The sequence below is a fragment of the Miscanthus floridulus genome, chromosome 8, assembly GCF_019320115.1.
Source record: "Miscanthus floridulus cultivar M001 chromosome 8, ASM1932011v1, whole genome shotgun sequence".
Lineage (NCBI taxonomy): Eukaryota > Viridiplantae > Streptophyta > Magnoliopsida > Poales > Poaceae > Miscanthus > Miscanthus floridulus.
The window spans coordinates 29,644,536-29,650,535 of record NC_089587.1 but is presented as its reverse complement, the minus strand read 5'-3'; the positions used below and the strand labels follow the sequence as shown (position 1 = coordinate 29,650,535).

Genomic DNA, 6,000 nt, shown 5'->3' with positions numbered 1-6,000 from the left:
TTCTGACCTAATGCTCATGATATTCAGTGCCGAACTGGTAGCTTGCCTAATTTATACAGATGTTTTTTTCCTTCTTGAGATAATCGTTGATGTAGGTTGGTGAACATATGACTGATCAACAAGGCAGCTAAACTTGATGGGGATATATGGTATGCTGGTGCTGACTATTTAGTACTCGCTTGATCGGTGATCAAGCTTGGCGTGCTTCCATGGACACTGCACCGCGCAGTCGAGCAAGCATTCAAGCTTGTGGGCTAGTTCTGTGCAAGAATTCAGATAGAGACCTGGTCTTTTTAGAACCTATATGCATGCACATTTTAGCCATATTTTTTATTGATCTTTGTAGAACTAGGTGCAATTGTGTGATCTGATCTGAATTTAGATAATAATACCATGATGTGCATGTAAATTTAATCCACATTTTCTACTTCATCTAAAAGGTTAATATTTACGTTGATAGAATACTCAGAAAGTTATCACGTAATGCAAGATTAATTCACTAATTTCTTTGCTCAATTCAGTACCAGTCTGACTGAAATTTTCAGTTAAAAAAATCCAGTCCCACATAAACATTTGTTACAGCATTCTATATATGCGTTTATATGCAGCAGATTTATAAAGGCTCATCATTTACACCACCTATAGCATGCTTTGCATCGACAAGCCTTTAACTTCAAGAGTGCTTTGACAATCTATTTCAGAACCTATCCATGTTTACGAGCACAAATTTATGATACCTCCTTGGTGCTCCCCATCTCCCTGAGCTATGAGGAAATGGCAAGGTGTGGGAAGAGGTATTAATAACGAGAGAGGGCATGGACCCAGTTCAGACTATAGAGAAATAAGCAGTGAGGTATATAAACAATTTAAATCTCTTCTTCAGACTTTGTATTTTCCCCTCATGAGATTATAAATAACTTGTAAAGAATAACTTTTTCAATTCTTACAATCTAAATTCTATTTGGTCACAGAGAAAAACACTGCAGCCACTGAGAACCAGGCATGGTGCTACCTAACTTGCGGGGTCTGCAACGTTTGTAACATCAAAGTCCAGCGGTACAACCAATGTTTGCACAAGACAAGGATGTATTCATTTTCTTTATTTATAAACGACTATGTTATATATACCACAAAAGATTAATACTAACTCAATCTGCGATTCACGATATTGGACGAAAACAACTGTCTACATGAACTAACTTCTGCTGTATATATATTGGTTCCTACATACTAATATACAGGTTGGTTGATCAGCAGCTCTACAGTAAACTAAAATTGAGAGCTCCTGCACAATCTACGGATCAAGATATCATCCCATTAATTATCATTTTTCCTTAGTGTTCTAGGGATAAAACATCCCTAGACCCTGAGGGGTCTAAAGCACTTTACAGTGCAGCATCATAATCACTACATGTTCTTCACCCAAAAAAAGTTCATATTTATCTCTTCCAGAAAGCAACAAAGAATCATAGCTCCTCAGCTGATCACTACTACTGACTCTAGCCATGGCAATTAAGTAGACACAGTTCACCCCACCAGCAGCAGCTTGGAGCTAACAGTGCTCTTCTTCAGGTACCCAGCTACAGATGCATCTCAGACATCAGGACGCACCATTCCTCAAGCCAAGCTTCAGTGGGTGGTCCTATCAGATGATTTTCTTCTACTGAGAGTCTGAGATGGTCTGCGCTCATATGCATATGTATAGTCGCCCAAAAATAGGCTACATAACTAGGGCACACCGCATCGGTATATATCTCGTGTCTAGGGGACTGCGCTGTACCAATGGGAAAGGATGCCAGCCTCCTGCACACCCATGACTAGATAGCTCCCGCCCATCTACCGTACCGACGTGATAAGCTGGTGCGTCTGTTTTTCTAGTATTGTTGGAGAAAGCATATCGGCAATAGTCATCTTTAATAATAAAAAAAACTAAAAATCCCTTGCAGCGCATACCGCATTCAAAACTTATAGCATGAAGTTTTTTTTTAAAAAAAACAATTAGTTAGTAAATCACAATAATACTCAAACTAATTCAAATGTTTGTGGTAAACTAATTGTTCCATAATCTATCTCACATTCTCATCAATAAGATGGATCTGGACACAAAATTATGATTCATACGAGGTAAATAAAGTGAAAGATAGATTTTTTTTTTTGTTCTTCCACACTTACCCTTTACTGAAGTTCTGTTTTCCCTGGAAGCCACATCACCAGCTCTTCCAGAAAAGAAAAACAGAGAACACAAATGAATCGACGATCATGTTTTTCCTCAATGATTAAAAGGGAATGGATAGCGGACGGCTACTATAGTATTTCCAGTACTGCAGATTGCAGGACGACTTTAGTGACCAGTTTGGCAGCCCCTGCACCAAAGCTGGCTAGAATTTTTTGCAGACAAGACAATCAGCAATGCAATGCAATGCAATGATATGGGTGCAGCTGACTGAAGTGGTATTTTTCATTGTTATCAATTGTAATAGATTTTGAAAAAGATCGATGAACATACAGAAAGCTAAATGTACAGAACTACATTATGGCAAAAATGCAGATCATGTGCAGACTACAACAACCTTTATGTGGTATGTAGGTAACAGAGGCAGTTCTAGGTGCATCTTGGATTTTAAATATCGCATTTGAATAAACACAAAAGTATTGAGAAAAAGCAAAAAAAAAAAAAAAAGCTCGGTGTGCCAATGCCTAGCACACGCCACCACGGGGAGATACAATCGCGCCCTATTTCACTGGGCGCTTATTTTATTTTATTTATATTTCTTTTACGGCTGTGCATCTCACTCTCTGAGAAGATCTTTTTCACTGCATATTGTTCGTCCGTGCCCGCACACACATTCGTTGTGGTGCAAGGGGTCAACGGCTGGGCTCGGTGGCCTCTTTTATTTTGTGCACTGAGGCATCTTTCGCAGCTGACAGCCGTGTATCTGCCCGCGGAGGCAATGGAGCGGGCCGGATTTCGCTTAATAAACTCGTCTATTCCTAATTAATTCGCCCGTATGGTACTAATCAAACGCACCAGCGGTGGAACCGTGGAACCAGCAATTTGGTTAGAGTTTGGGAGGTCGGTTTCGCGGAAGGGAAGAGAAGGAGTGCGAATACCTGGTCCTCGTCGCCGGCGAAGAGACCAACGAAGGGCCCCGGCAACTGGCGTAGGGCAGCGGCGGCGGCGGGGACGGGTGGCGGGCGATGGGCGGCGCAGAGAAAGAAGGGAGAGAGGGCGCACGCGTCGTGAGGTGAAAGGATGCGACGGGCGGCTGTAGCCCAGTCCGGACTTGTTCGGCCCAAGGGAGCGCACCCGCACGGGCCTTCTGGGCCGTTCGTCGCTCATTTCTGTTGCAATTTCCTTTTTTCCTCATTTCTTTTTTTCTCTTTCTTTATTTATTGTTTATTATTCTTCTTGATTTTATAGTTATCCTCCCCACGGGAGAGTAGGCTAGTGGAACATTAGTTTTTGTCCCCGAAGTGAAAGGGACTATATTAAAACTTGACACAGTACCTCCCCATATTACATACGAAAAAATCTAAAATTAAAAGGGTACAATAGTCTATCCGGATTTTTCCTTCCCTAATGGTTTTTTCGATGAGCACAGCCTCGTTGAACACTAAAGCCAGAGTGCAATTCTTATGTCGAATCCAATGATCACCCCAAAACATTGAACATGCCGCAAGATCCAACGTTCTGTAACCAATCCAAAACGTATCTGAATCAATGAAAGAACATCGACAGTTGCATTGTTGGGTATAGCATAGGATGCAGAATCATTATCTTCAAACTTTGATTTCCTCTCCGCGGCTATCGATGATGAGATCGATGACCTGGAGTAATTTTTCATGTTGAGAGTGCCCAGGAACACCCCTTCCCTTGCTGATAATAGCCACAAATTGGTCGTCTGTTGATGAAATCGACGCCTGTAATGGCGATCTCGTCGTGACAATCACCGAAGTCATCACGATAACAAGATCCCGACCGAAAATCATCTGATCTAAAATCCCGACCGAAGTCATCACGCTAGTAAATTTATTTGGACTAAATCCTGAGCAAACTAGATATGAAAACTACGAAAAAAAGAGATGGGTCCCCCTTCTTATCACTGGTGGATCACCTGATAGGAAGAAGGAGAGGGACCCTAGGCGAAGGCAACAGTGGAACAATAGTTTTAAACTAGCAAATATATAACCAGTTGGGTCATTATCTAAAAACTGCTTATGCACCTCCGATCCAGTTTATAAAAAGTAGCTCTCTTAAATTTCACTTTAATTATTTATTTATGTTATATTATATTATTTATAATTATTAACTTATAATTATTGAATAATGAATTTGATTATAAATCTTAAAAATATCAAATTTGTATTATAATAGTTAAAAATGTTAGCCTAATTATTGGAATCATGATATGTGTACACACCTTATAAACTAGATCGGAGTGAGTATAATGAGTGCAAGGTGCTAATAAGGATTAATCGTGTATGAACAATTGGTTGGAGAATAGCTCACCTTAAATATGTAATTATTATGTGGTTAAAAAAGGTGAAAGACGAGCGATATGTAGTGACAGCACACGGCCTCGGACAATCAGGCCATAGCATGAGTAGGCCAACCACAAGGTCCTAGGGGCGCCAGATTAACCTAGGGCAGTCCATTGCTATTGCACCGGTAATACCTCTGCACTCCATGCAGTCAATATTTAGAACCAATATTCTCGCCAAGGGCGTTAACTTTGAAGGAGGGTGTTAGCCCTAAAGCAGAAGACAATGTAATATCCTGGCCTGTTAGTATTCTGGTTTCAACCTGTCGTGGCCCATGTGTCGTGTTTTTGTAGAATGAATCTCATTTGGGTTGTTTAAATAGTTTCAGGCTAATTTATAATCCATTTCATTTCAATGTAGTACTTTTAAGTTAACCATTTTACATTAGGTGACAAGAAAAGTACAAGAGAGGTGCTATGCGTATGTCACCCTATGGTTACGTGAGATGGATCATAAGCAATTTTACAGCACTTTTGGAGTTTGGACGCATTGGTGTTTAGAGTTCTCATTAGCCCTCGGATTGTCTTGCGATTTGTGCTTTCAATGAGACTTCCCTTATGACATGTGTGAAGTAGGGTTTTGGGATTTAGTCTAAAATAACTGGATTTTGGTGAAATTCATCTTTCTCAATAAAACCTCAAACAACATCATAACGATCTAAAATTTCGGCCCAATTCAAATTTTTAGGCTAGTCAAGTCTAGACTTCAAATAAACCCATAAGTTCTTCCTTGTATTAAAAAAATATAATTCATTTGGTTCCTCTTGTGTCTTTTCATCAAATTTTGATAAAAAAAATCAGCTAAATATTAGCTAAATTCGAACAACATCACATAGATGGTAGTCCCTTTGTGTTCCAAATTATAAGTTATTATGACTTTTCTAGATACATCATTTTTACTATGTATCTAGAAACGATAATGCTTCAACGCGGATGTCCGTCCATCAAGATGTTGCGCGCCACACTCCGCCTCGCCGCTTTCCGCCTGCGCTGCTCGCTCCCGCCTACGACGCGTGCCTTGCCCACGACACTTGCTCCCTCCCGTCACTTGCCCCGCCCGTCACGCGCCCGGCCAGCGCAGATTCGACCCGCGCGTCACGTGGCCTGGCCGCCGCGGCCATCCCTTGCCGTGCCCCTATCTTGCATGCGCTGCCTCTACTCTCCCCATCTCTCGCTCTCTATCTCGTGTCCGCTGACAACAGAGCGTCTCCCCGGCCACTTCCCCAACCCCCAAAGTCACTGGGATGCCTCGCCACAGCCGCCCCTGCCGAGCCAAGGGCACCAACGAGCGCGGCGGGATGCTAGTGGTGCTCACGCGCCGCCACTCGCCGCCGGCTCCCACCTTGACGGTCGAAATCAACCGGCCCAGGCCTCTCCCTCCCCTATGTTGCAAATGTATAGGTATGTTGTAATTGTTTCATAAGGATGTTGCAAAAGTAGATCGAGAATGTTGCACATA

At 41.9% G+C, this 6,000-nt stretch overlaps 1 long non-coding RNA gene across 1 annotated transcript; it reads right to left on the bottom strand.

Moving 5' to 3' along the window:
• Window positions 1-495: 495 nt before the first annotated feature.
• LOC136471449 (uncharacterized) lies at window positions 496-3,236 on the bottom strand. The gene is made up of 3 exons (XR_010762040.1): window positions 3,112-3,236; window positions 2,173-2,216; window positions 496-759 (listed from the first exon to the last, which is right to left on the bottom strand). It is a non-coding gene; the product is annotated as an uncharacterized lncRNA (long non-coding RNA).
• Window positions 3,237-6,000: the final 2,764 nt, after the last annotated feature.